We start from the raw sequence: 13,543 nt of genomic DNA, 5'->3' as shown, positions 1-13,543 counted from the left end.
GTGCAGCTCTGGGCTATTAATATGCACAACTACAGACCGAAATGTGGAGCTTCATGACGTGCCAACGCAGCTCAAATAAGGAGCTGAAGCTGCAGAACTGGAAAAAAACAAAATATGAGTAATAACGACGACCTGGATCATTTCCTTCCAATTGCTTCTGCAAACAGAAGAGTGATGAAGCTCACAAGAACACCAAAGCGTGCTGCTCCCCCATCTAAAAGACTGATAGGGAGGAAACACTGCATCTGCTTTTTAACAAGACAATAAAAGAAGCTGAAGAGCCAGCCTTGAGTTTTGAGCTGGGAGGATGGAGCACTGAAGGACTGTTCACTTGTGGTGGGAGTCAAAGGAGCAAGAGGGAAGCAGAACAGGGAAAGCTCTGGGTCTCAACCTAGGGCAAACCTGGGTCACAGAAACCAGAGCCTTCCAAACCATCTCTTGCAAGTGTTTTCACCATAAAGTGAAAAGTATGTGATTTCCAGACAATACAGCAACTCTACAGCATGTGATTTCCAGACAATACTTCAACTCCTCCACTTCTCATGGGGAGAGAAACCTAGAAAGAGTAAATACAGCATAACCAATCTCTAGGAGTAAAAACTTCAGAGATTTTCTTCCAAACCTAGGATAACACAGTGGTAAACTCCTGCTTGACACACACTTATCAGCTCCTTTCCATACTCCAAGAGTCAAGCTCCCAGACAGGGAGAAGACTGCCCAGACTCGCTGCCATTACACAGCATTAAAACACAGGTCAGCTACAGTCATCTAATTTTTCACTGAGTAGTAAAGACTTCTTTTCCTCTTTCAAGTTAGATGATGTCAAACATTCACTCCCATATCCTCACAGCAGCCACTGCACTACTGAAGGTTTGTCCTAAACAAATATCCATCTCTTCAATCCTCATATTCTTCAGGATACAAGCACAAATAGTTAATATTCCACCTCCATCCTTAGTCTACTGGTACCCCTCTCCACTGCCTTTATCCTTCCAATACATATCACCCAGTGAGAAGTTGCCAGTGCCCAGACCCTGAGACCATGAAAATAAATTCCTATCATTAAAAAAAAAAAACCCTTTTTAGATTTTTTTTCCCATTGTCACGATTTTCACAATGTTATCTGTTTTGGCAATATTGACTCCTAAAACACTGATACATACCTGGAAAATCTTTTAGCAATTACATCCTTCCCAAGCCTAAAATCTTGCCATTTTCAAACATCAAATGGGCACTTTGGCTTAGTGTTTGGTGGGATCCTGTGCAAGTTCTCCTCCTTGCCTTAGTCCTTAAATGAGCTGTTTCTCAGCAACACACTCAGAGTTGTCAGCCTGAGCAGCAGGCAGGGATGTATATGCTTAGCAATATGCTTGGTGGACATTGTCATTCATGGTTCTCACCGAAATACATCTTAATTGAGCAGCAGCATTACACCACAAATGAGCCAGAAAAAAAGGCCAACAATAACGACAGACCACTAGAAATAATCTGTTGCCTTCTGGGTAAACTGCTCAATGCTAAAACTTATTATCTGTAAAAGCACCTTTTGAATCACTTTTGTTTTGCCCTGTGGAATACCTTAATGTTTCCACTAGTAATAAAATTTCTGGCTTGCAATACTGCCCTGGTCTATCAGACCGCAAGAGAAGGGAAGGGAAACAATGAAAACAGGGAAACACAGAAGCGCTGTTATTATTAAACCTTTAAGTTACAGAGTTAATTCCAGCTAAACACTTTTATCTGCTGCACTGCTTATATGAAGTGGGTGATTTTTTCCAGAAGGAAATCTAATTTTAGAAGCCCGGCATCAAACAACTCCGTGGCCATCCATATCTGCACTGACTCCAGTTCTGCTGCAAGTAATCTGTTAAGCAGCACATCCCCAGCTGGGGACTGTAATTAGGGTGCAAACTGCCATACAATCCCCTTGCCAGATTGATGAAGGAGACCTCTTACAAGGTGATCCAGAAGGCAGTGGTGAGATCATTAATCATCTATCCGTCGAGGAGAATACAAAAAGCTCTGCCACCAAGAGCATTACACTGCAAAAGTATCTTGACAGAACTAACTCCTGAGAAAAAAGTAGTGAACTTTTAATTAAAAGGTCAGGCATTAGTTACTGTATTATATTTTGAGGTTTTAGATGAGTTCACTTCCAAAATCCTTTATTCATATGTCAGACAGAATTTGACACTCCTCTTTGCTACTCCCTTTACAAGCTTGATAATGATCAGCTCAGAGGGTTTTTAGCTCTGCAAGCAGCATCCCCAGATAGTAAACAAATATAACAGTAATCTACAGTGCAAGCTTAAATACCCTGCCAGGCTGCCAATATTTCAACCTGCAACCATTTGTTTTCAGGTATTTGAATCCACAGAAAATGCAAGTATTTTCAACAATGCATAACTGCAAACATTGTTAGCACAAAAATCCAGTCTACAGGGAGAACACCAGATCTTGAACACCTGCCTGATGTCTGCACTGTCCATCCTAAGCATGTAACTCTTGGATCTGCCAAATATCAACTGAACTTTTTTTAATACACTTACTATAATTAAATACTTCAAGTATTTAAAGTTGAGTTTAAGCTTGTTTCCCTTCTTCATTGTTATTTGATCCAACAGCCAAGCTCACACCATCCTTAGAGAACTCAGAAAACTAGAGAGAAAAATGCAAAAATCAAGAACTCTAAAAGTATATTCAAAGTACTAATATACTAAAAGTATATTTAAAGTACTCAAAGTATATTCAAAGAGCTGGAACTATTGGATACAACTTTTTAACCATCTTTTGTATGCAACCTTATGTTTTACTTACCACATTCCATGCCAGATCCTCAGCATCAGAAGTTTCTTATCTTCACACACATTCCACCTGAGCCCAGCCTCAGGAAAAAGGGAGGAGGTGAACTCCTTTCCCTCCCCTCCCTTGAACTACCTGGGATTTAATAGAATTGCCTAGGAGACTTCTGCTGTTTCAGAAGCAATCAAAATCTATCCTATACAACCATCTACCAGACTAACAGAAAATGCATTTTCCTGTAGAATGTGCAATAGGAAGGAAACTTAATCCAGACACATCATTGCATAGTCCAACAGGATTTGCTTACAAAATCTAAAATCTATCCCAGTGAAGGCAAGCTCCTAGAAGTTAAACAAAAAATAGTCAGCAGGCAAATACTTTTTCTTATTTTAACTGAAAAAGCCAAATCTGAATCTTTTTCAACAGATCATCAAGAAGCATATATGAAATCAAGAGAAGAAAAAGAAATCTGCCACCCGTGGCTATGAAGTTAAACAATTGTAAATACTTTAAAAGCATTCTTGTTTAAAAATTAAGATAATTTTCCCTCAACTCTCTTCATTCCCTAGAGAAAACAGGGTTTTTCCTAAAGGATGTAGCAAGGGATGCAAAGAAAATGAGTAAGAAAAACCCAGCAACATTTTTAGCAAAGTGCTTTTACAACAAGGACTCCTTTGCAAATCTAACCATAGATAAAACAAAGCTTTTTATTTGTTTCTTCAGCACTGAGAAGTTCTGATTTCCAAACCCTTCCTTGCATGAAAAAGCAAGTAATCTTCTGAATATGAGTGAGAGAAGGAAAGCAGAAACAGCCTCATTATCATTATACAGAATCTCACAGGCACCTGTAGAAACCCAGGCTCCTTAAAAATTATCACCATGTTAAAAATGCATAATCCATTTCAACAACAATTTCTATCATATATCACTGATTCCCTCAATATTTACATTTTTCCCACATAGCCTGAACTATTGATAAGAGGTCAGCAACAATAGGAGTATGCATAAGATAATTCATTTTTTCTGAGGCACACCATATTTCTTAATTAGACTCAGTAACACTAAAACACCACCTACGAGAATGGAACACAACTTGCAAAGACTGAGTCAAACCTGAAGATTACAAAGGTGGGAAATCAAGTGTGGCATCATCTGCTGAAAGGCTGTGGTAACAATCTCAACAAAGAGTTTAAATCTTTAAAAAAATAAGGAAATAAGTTCACTGCACCGATGGGCCAAGGCAATCCTGTGTGCACTGCAACATCTAATCCTGCTGGTCATATTTCTTGCACTTTGATGCTGCTCAATGGAATAAAAAGTATTAAACACAACACACAACTGAAGCAATACTGCAATACTTCAGAAGTTACACCCAAGTAAATAGTAGGTTCATCTTATTTTGGAGTAACAAACGAAAAAAACCTCCCCCCCTCCCCTTTTTGAGTCTTGCTGCATCATCCTTTACTGACATTAATATTGCTCTCCTCCTTAGGCAAGCCCTGAAAGACTCTGATCCTTTATATCCTTTAAAGGGAGCAATTAATGCTGCTATTCAGAGTTTCTGACCTTTAACTCTCACTCCCAGTAGAGTTATTCGGATTTTTCTTTTCAACTTTAGCAGAAAATAGTAACTATTTGTATCTTCCTAAAGGCAGACAGGCATTAATCCTAACCTCATATTGGAGCTCATTTTGGAAAAGTAATTTCCAAATTTTTCACTTCCAAATGTGCTCCTCTGCAGGATCAGATGCTTCCCAAACTGCCCTTCTATACTACTGCAGTTCAGGTTCTGCCTTCCAGAGGTATTTTGGCAAAACACTTTAAAAATGCTTCCACAGAAGTTCTGCATCCCATGTTGCATCCCCCCTCATCATCCTCTGCAGGAGGATGCCTATTGCTATGATTATTTTCAGTGAAGCCAAAGTGCCAAGTTCCATTTTCTTTATTCCTGCTAGCATCACTCCCCACTCAACATTCCTGCCTCACATTTTTTCCCCACAGCTTCTTACTCAGCTGCCCTGTTGCTTCTTTCAGAAATATTCATAAAGAGCATCCCAGAATCAAAATAATGTATCTACTACTCACTGTCTTCATCTAATCTGTATTTTAAGCAAACACAGAGGCTGATTTGATGCCCTGGAAAGTCAAGAACATCTCATGTCCAAAACTGCCCTATAAAGCATCTTGCATTTTGTTTTCAAAGAGTAATTAGAGTAATTAACATATGGTGGTCTTTTACAAGGTGGCAAATACCTCATACACATATTCCAAAAGATGTATATAGATATATATATCTCCTGTCCATCCCAATCCCTCTCTCAAATTAAATAAAAAAAAAAAGGAAATCTGATAACTCTAGTCCATCAATACCTTTCTGCTTTAAACCTTCCCTGATAAGAAAGTCATTACAGCTCATCTGGAAGCCTGACAAGCCGATATTTCTCTAGACCCAGAGAAAGGGTATTCCACAGCCAAGACTCTTCCAAATAGCCAGGGAAAAAAAGGTATACCTATTTAAACAGAGAGCAAGACAGGCTCAGCTAGAGCTGCACAGGGAAGGGGCAATCAGCTTGACAGTAAATGTAATTAGTGTTATAATTCCTGCCAAAATTAGACATGATAGAAGCAGATATAACAAACAAAATTTGACATGATATAATACCATTGATGTTCCTAAATATATAGAGGCTTTTTGAAGGATGGGAATAGGGTTTTACAGATTTTAAGGGAAAAAACAAATACTGACAAGCCTCCATCATGTCTGTTGCTCATTAAACCTCATGTCTCCATCCTGTTGCTCATTAAACCTCTCCTTTCTGGTTCCTATTTCCTTCACAGTCAAAATGGCACAAAACATCCTTTTTTTGCTGCAGATAACTAAAATCGAAGTTGCATCATGTCTCCTTTTCATGTCTTTTCTTCCCTCCCTGCCAATCAGAGGCTTCAAGCCCCTTGCTTTCTGAACACATTTACAGCCTAAATCCATTCCTGAACACCTGCTCACTTGCCTTCCTCTCTTGTTCCCACTGGCACACCCCAAAACTCCTTCCCATCACATCACAGCTCCACTCCAAGCTGCCATCTTCTCTTGGTTGCCACTCTCACATCCCTTTTCCCTGGCCCCAGTACCAAATTTCAATAGAATCACAAACATGGAACGGTTTGGGTTGGAAGGGATATTAAGATCATCCCACTCCAACTCCCTGACACAGGCAGGGAACCCTTCCTCTTGATCAGGTTGCTCAGAGCCCCATCCAACCTGGGCATAAAACCTAATTTACACAGGTACTGAAGAAGAATCATTCCCAGCTCTGCCCCAAAGAAGCAACAGGAAGGCAGAAATCCTCAGTGTTCAGAGAGCCAGACATGATTTGGCTCCTCTGTTAATGAAAAAAAATTAGAAAAAGGGAAAAAAGAAGGGCAACACACCCCACACCTCCCTTCCCAAAAGAAAAAAACTGAACTAGAACTGAATGCTTATTTTGTTTTCGCCTCTGCTAGAAATCAACACTAAAGCTTTCATTTAGTCAGCCAAGTTTTATTACAGAAAAATTATGGCTTTGTTTCAGGGAAAATTAACCTTTTGCTTATTTTGTTTCAATTTCCATTTTGCATCAAAGTTTTACTTAAAAATACATTGCAATGTCTAGACAAATTTTCCAAGTTCCCAAATCATCTGACTGCTGAGCCAGTGACCTCTCATGAGCGATGGGACAAACCTTGTGTCCTCCCCAGCTGGAAGCTCTGGGCTGCTTCATTTCCTGCACACCTGAATTTGCCACCAAAGTACTTGAGATGGAAAAAAATCTAGGCCAGGCAGGGGTATTTATGACTTTTTTTATGACGGAAAGTTTAAAAATTACTTTACTCCAAGAAATAAGTCTTTAGCTGGACTTGTCTTTCCTATTGCAGCAAACACTGAGCATATTGCTGTTCATCTCCTGACAAATTACTCTCTGGGAGAATACAAATCATGTGTGCTGAGCTTCAGAAAGGCTCTGGGAGAGAGCTCTGTTCCAAGCCCCTAGAGACAAAAAGCCAGGCACAGAACAGACTCCATCCCTGTGGAGAGTCTCGCTCACCCACAAATGCCAGTTTTAATCCCATTCATCAACAGTGGGATTGTGCCACATCCTCAGGCTGCTCCTCCATCCATTACAGCTGATGTAATCTCTGGTTAACAGTCATTTAATTCAATATATATTCCTACACAGGACAGGTGATCTTTTTGACTATTTCAAAATATTTCACATAGATAATTTTTTAATAGGAAAACAAAACACACACAGATTAAAAAAAAAAAAAAAGGCACAAGAAGAAATCCCATTGCATGTTTCTGTTAGGACGGCTTTGTAAAATAAAGTTCGCCATGACTGTCAAGCCTCCCACCACCTAAGTTTTCTTTCCTGAATAAATACCACTCACTAAAAATTGATGCTCCATAAATTGCACCATTGCTGGAGAAAATGGCAATCACAGAGACTGCTGCTTCCTCCTTTACCAAAGGTGTATATCCTATTTACTGCAGATACCTGAAATCAATTACAGAAACATAAATATTTGCAGCCTAGAGCTCTCAGAAGTGTTTTAAAAGGCATATGTTAATGCCCAGGAGTCATTTCCCCCACACTGCAGTGCCCTCAGGCTCTCTGCTCTGTTCTCTGCTATCTGCTGACATCAATTTTGCAATGAAAACCCAGCAATTCAGTTAAAATAGATACTTAAGCAAAGATAAAAACATCTATCTAAAGACTCAGTATCAGTGTCCTGTCATACATGGACAAAAAAATTACACTTATACATATATATATATATATACACACACACACACTTATATATCCCACAATGTGCTGTGGCAACTCATCCTCTCCTGTTCAACAAATCCCTGTTGAACACACAGCAGACAGAATTCCCCACTGCTGTCACCATGTGCTGAAACAATGCCAACGTGAATTACAGGTTATTGGGGGAGATGGATCAGAAACAGCCACAATTATATCTAACGAGTGAAAAGATTGTTTCATTTATCTTTCTTTTGGAAGGCTATGCCAGTCTGACAGAGCCAAATGGCACATTGTGTCTTTCTGTCCATTCCTGGCAGCCTCAAGACACATAAGGAATCCCCCTTGCTCCTAACAAGGCTGGGATCAAAAGTTTACCACATTGAGTTATCCTACATTCAACCTTTCAAAAATATCCACTATTCCCTAGGAGAATATCCCTTTCCTGCACAAACATTTTCTGTTTAAGCAACTGAGTCAGGAAAGTGACTATTTCTCCATTTTCTTGTAGTTTTTAAGTACCTTTAAATCTTCATTCCATCTGTAAAACCCGTTTCCCTCTCCTGCTTCTATCTTTTCAGGTTACAATGAGATACCTCATTGCACTGTAAATGGGTTTGCACATTCTGCCTTTATCAACCAAGGGAGCCACCACAGGGGTCAGCCAGCAGCTCATCTTGTGTGGGATTCCCTCCTCACCTGCCTGGGACACGCATGGACACCACACATCACACACACATTCAGGCCCTGCATCACCAACACAGCGTTTTGTTCACTTTTTGGTGGCCCTTGAGCCTCTTTTCTTACCCATTCCATGCACTGTCTCAAAACAGCTGCCTGTTCTGTCAGTACAGGTGGTGTAGGGAAAAAAAAAACAATCCCCTCTTAAAGTAGTTACCTTACTTTCAGACACAAATATGAGAATTAGTTAGATGGGACTGAAAAGAAAAACTAAGATGCTTTTCTATAAAAAAAATTGCAGAAGATTTTGTTTCAATCAGAACAAAAGCTTAACAAACAAAAATCACAATGGAAAAGAAGCACAACTAAAAGCATTTCCAACCAAAAATGATGCAGCATGTCTTTAATACTCAAGTGTTTTAACTAAATACAGCAGAAGTACAAAAGAATGTCTGAAGATGACTCAATAAGGAAGCATTCAAAGCAGAAAGAGCATTACCAGCATGTTCTTGATAAGCTTGCCAGTCCAAAGCACAGTGCTTTTCTGCTCTCTTGTTCCAAACCAGACTGCAGACAGTGGGCACTTGTGCTTAGACACAGGAGTGAGGTGGGACAGGTCAGCAGTGACTCAGAGGCTGGGTCTCTGCAGCCTCACAGAGCAAGCAGAGAAACCTGCCTTCCCTGCAGAGCTCCCGGCTCTAAATGACCCACACGGCTCTCATCCTCTGGCACAAACTCCTGGGTTTTCCTTTTTTCTTCACATAAACAGTGTACTTCTTTTGCCTGTGGTGCTTTATCTGTTTCTCCTCCCACAGCACCCACTTCACCACCCCAGAGGCAGCTTTGGATGAGATGGGATGCCCAGCTTCCAGAAGGAGCCCAGCAGAGTTCAGCACCCCTCAGCTCCATCCTGGGGTCCCCTGGCAATCAAATCCCCATTTCACACCCCACCTTCACACTTACTTTCCATTACATGATACTGGGGCAAATAACAGAAAAGCTGGAATGCAATCTCAGTTAAAAAAAAAAAAAAAATCAATATTCTCAAAGTTCAGGTAAAGAACTGAAGCGATGATGTGTGGGCAAAACTCAACAGTGTGGGAGGACTTAGAACACACAGAGAAACACACCATAACTGCACAGAGCTTGGCCATGAAGTCTGATGCCATTGTAAAACTCACTTATAACAAGGCATGACAGCCCATCCACAGCTTCTCAGCTTCTCTGGTTTAGAGGGAAAACACACAAGCTCTCACCCCTCAGCAGCCCCAGCAGGACTCCCCATCCTCAGCAGCACCAGAGCCTGTGAACTGCTGCCAGAACCAGACAAATTTTCATTTTCTATTACCTTAACAAACCACAGAGCAGCTCTGTCTTGTGGAAACAATGCTTTCGTCTCACCATACTGGAACAAGCCCCCCAAAATTCAATAAAGTTCCTGAGAACTGACAAGCCAGACACAGTTTTTGAACACACTTTGAGGCAGTCCATCGGGTCAGCTTCCCTCACCTACAAAATGCCTGGAGAAGTTCCCCAAACCTGCTCCGTGTCAGGTGGCTCAAGCAGAGAGGTCTCTGCTTTCCCCCATCCACAGCAGTGAGCACAACCCTTTAAAGCCCAGCATAAACCTCTAATGGGGAATAAAAAACTTACCTCCCTGAACAACAGCCTGGGGGCATTTCCATCACCTCTTTAATCTGAAACAGCATCCCTGTTGCTCAGCTTTCATAACCCACTCCAGTTAAGGCACAGGGATGCCAGCAGCAGTGCAGGGCAGGGAAGCACAGCAGACGCAGGTACTTGTGGTGTCAGTGAAGCACTGTCAACTCAGGGTAATTTATTTTTTGGTATTTTCTTATCCCACTCTTTGCTTACAGCCTACAAAGCCAGACAAGCTTAGTTGCCTTGGACACCTGGATGAAACCATTCACATCACAGCACATCTTCCACCACAACCCCCCTGCTCACCTACCAACAGGCAGGCAAAAGCTTCCCAAGTACAATCACCACCTGGGTTTTCCACTGCCCAGAACCACTCTTACATGGCTACCTTTGTGCTATTGTTCAGCACTGAGCTTGGCACAGGCTACCTGCAGCATCTGGGACATTTCTCCTGCCCCAGCCCAGGCTCCTGATGTTCTCTCCTCTGCTCCCAGTCACTGGGGTAGTTGCTGATGTGCCCAAACACTAAAGGAGAAAGCGCCTAAACACCCACAAGAGCTCAGCTCATCTGAGGGCGTGTAAGACACATGGTTAGGTAAAAACAAAAAAATTCTATTAAGGAGCAAGGAGACCCTGGGAATCCCCATTTCTCTCAGAAAGCCCAGAAGTTTTGTGCCACTGAAGGCAGAGCCCGGGTGCCTCTGCCAGCGCAGCACGTCAGCAAACACGCAGTGCGATCTTATCGGCGAGGCTTTCTAGTGAGCAGGCATCCCTAGAAAGCAGCCACCACAAACACCGTTTTCCTGAATATCATTACTGATCCAGAAGTAATGAAATAGCAGATAATATGGCCCCAGGGTACAAATCAACCACCTACCCTAATGCATACAGATGGAGCTTAACAGCTCTTTTGGTCTTCCATTACCACAGTGAAATGGGATCTTTGAAACACCATCGAGGCAAAGCAGAAGAGGAAGTTTACTAATGAATGATGTTTACTTCTGATTCTTCACAAAATGCTTTTCAACGCTGTGATCTAAAAAAAAGAATCCTCTGTTTTCATGTAGAAAGACGACTAGGCGCAGCTTCTCCTCAGAGAACCAAGACAAAAAAGCAGAGTGTACAATCTCCTTCTCTTTCCTTGTGCTGAAGAAAAGACTGCTGAGAACAGTGTCTCAACAATTTTTGTAATAATTAACAATGGAAACTTTATGCAGTCCCACCAAAGCAAGCAGCAAAACCGTCACAACTCGCAGCAGGGTCATGCTCTCCTTGCTGATGTTCGCAGCAGTAAAAGCAGCAACTTGCACAATGCTCTAAAACCAGCTCGGCACTATGTAAGGTACAGGCAGGCACAGCATCCCCCTGCTTGCATCCTCGGAAATTCAGCACTGAACACCTCGAGCCTGCCCCCGCGAAGACACAAAGTTGTGCATTCTGAGCTGGTCTCAGCCCCCTGGACCAGCCGAGAACGAGCGGAGCCCGCACACCTCGCACATCCCGACCCAGCCCTATCTGCCTTCCTTGGGAAGCACCCCCGGACTCCAGCACCTCACTTTAACGCCATCTCTCTCACCTCTGGCGTGCCATTACCTAAACTCCACTGGAATCTTTTCAGAGCTCACTACTTCTTTCAGTTTCCTTAAAGTTTGAAGATTTCACCAAGCAAGTTGAACAGCCATGCAAGGCACCTGAGTGACACAAGGCACAAACAGCAGCTCTCTGCCATCACATCCTCTCACAGGTACTTTCAGTGGTACCCAATTCTAACAGGTAGATTACACCACTCACCTGCACACACAACAGACATTCCCTGTACAACTTGTTCCAAAAATTACATCCTCAGGCAATCAATTCTTTAAGTTGACTCTCTGTTTTCATTAGAGGAATTCACCAATATATTTCAATTATACAAAAGAACTGGAGGCAGCGGTCAGCAAGTACTTTTTTATGACCCTCATCTATTCTTTTAAAAGCCTTCTACAGAAACGCTCAGGCAGGCACAGGAGTGGGAGGGAGAGGAGGAGGAGGAAAGGAACAGCATTACAGACTCCTCATCATATCTTCACATAAATAAAGTCCCAACTCTATACGGTTTGACCTTGAATAAATAATAATACGCAAAATAAATACAAGGACGAGCACAAATTAAGAACGCACGTTCAAAGTAATGAATGGTTAATGAAGGAGCGTATAAGCGTGCCTTGTTTAAAAACACTGATTGAAGAACCGACGGAGGGAAAGACAGCCCAAACACATTGCGATGCTGCGACCAGGGGTGTGTGGGCAGGTGAAAAAGTCGGGGTTTGGAAGCCAACCTGCGCCACAGAGAGCCCGGAGCCAGCCGCGATCGCGCTGCCCGCGGCAGCCGCGCTACTTTCCGCGCTGCTCGGCGCAGCGGAGTTGCGGCGGTGCCCGCACCGAGCCCCGCGGTGCCCGGGGCCGCGCTGCCCGTGCCCATCCCAACTTCCCCGGTATCACGGGGTGCCGGCTCCGCGCCCTGCCCGCTGCTCCCACAGCCGGGGCGCTCGGAGCAGCCGGACCAGCGCGGGGGATGCCACCAGCAGCGAGACGGGAATCCCGGCCGGAGCGCTCCCAAACCCGCGGCAACTTCTCCCGCGCGGCGCGGCGCGACCCGGCGGGTCCGTCCGTCTATCCACGCACCCGCACCCCCGCCCGCGGAGCCGAGCCCCCGGACCCACCCTCTCCCCCGGCAGCGGGGCGGCCGCACCTCCTGGCATCCCGGAGCGCGGCATGGAGCCCGGCGCGGCGCGCTGCGGCGGGAGGTCTGCGGAGCCGGCGCCGCGGGCGAGCGGGGCGGGACGGGCGCGCAGTCCCCGCTCGGCCCCGCGGCGCGGAGGGGCCGCGGGCGGAGCGAAGATGGAGGAGGCGCGGCCCGGCCCCCGCCCGGCCCCGCGCGGGAGCGGCGCGCGCGGCGCCCTCTGCCGGGCGGCGCCGGAACAGGGCCCAGCGCTGAGGGCTGAGGGGGGCCGGGAAGTTGCTCCAGACACCGGGGGTTCCACGGGTGTTGTTAAACACGCCCCAGCGCTACAAAACTAGTCCAAGCTCAGTTTTAGTTGTATGTTTACCCCGCACCGAATTCCCAACAGCGCGTTGTCACCAACCTCCTCACGTTGCTTGCCGTGCAGTGCTGAGGGTGCTCGCAGTGCTTCCGTAACCGCTCCAGGTAATCACAGAATTGCTGAAGGGACTGGGCTGGAAAAGCCCTCTGAGGTCATAGAGTCCAACCTGTGATCGATCACCACCTTGTTAAGCAGACCATGGCACTGAGTGCCACATCCAGGCTTTCCTCAAACACCTGCAGGGATGGTGACACCACCGCCTCTCCGGACAGCCCCTTCCAATGTCTAACCACCCTTCCTGTGAAGAAATTCCTCCAAATATCCAAGCTAAATGTCCTCTGGCACAGCTTAAAACCATGTTCTCTCATTTTACCACTTGTTACCCACGAGCAGAGCCCAACCCACACTGGCTGCACCAGGTGGGAGTTGTAGAGACTGAGAAGGTCCCACCCGAGCCTCCTTTTCTGCAGGCTGAGCTCCCTCAGCTGCTCCACATCAAACCTGTGCTGCAGAGCCTCTCCCAGCTCCTTTCCC

At 44.4% G+C, this 13,543-nt stretch overlaps 1 protein-coding gene across 1 annotated transcript in view; it reads right to left on the bottom strand.

Moving 5' to 3' along the window:
• Positions 1-13,323, bottom strand: part of THSD7B (thrombospondin type 1 domain containing 7B) — a 299,931-nt gene extending 286,608 nt beyond the window's left edge. The window contains exon 1 of the mRNA XM_059475946.1: positions 13,052-13,323. The gene's annotated coding sequence lies outside the window, so the exon portion shown is untranslated. The remainder of the gene's footprint in view (positions 1-13,051) is intronic.
• Between the last annotated feature and the right edge of the window lie 220 nt (positions 13,324-13,543).

This window comes from Ammospiza nelsoni, chromosome 7 (genome assembly GCF_027579445.1).
Source record: "Ammospiza nelsoni isolate bAmmNel1 chromosome 7, bAmmNel1.pri, whole genome shotgun sequence".
NCBI classification, from domain to species: Eukaryota; Metazoa; Chordata; class Aves; order Passeriformes; family Passerellidae; genus Ammospiza; species Ammospiza nelsoni.
This window is presented reverse-complemented; position numbering and strand designations above follow the sequence as displayed.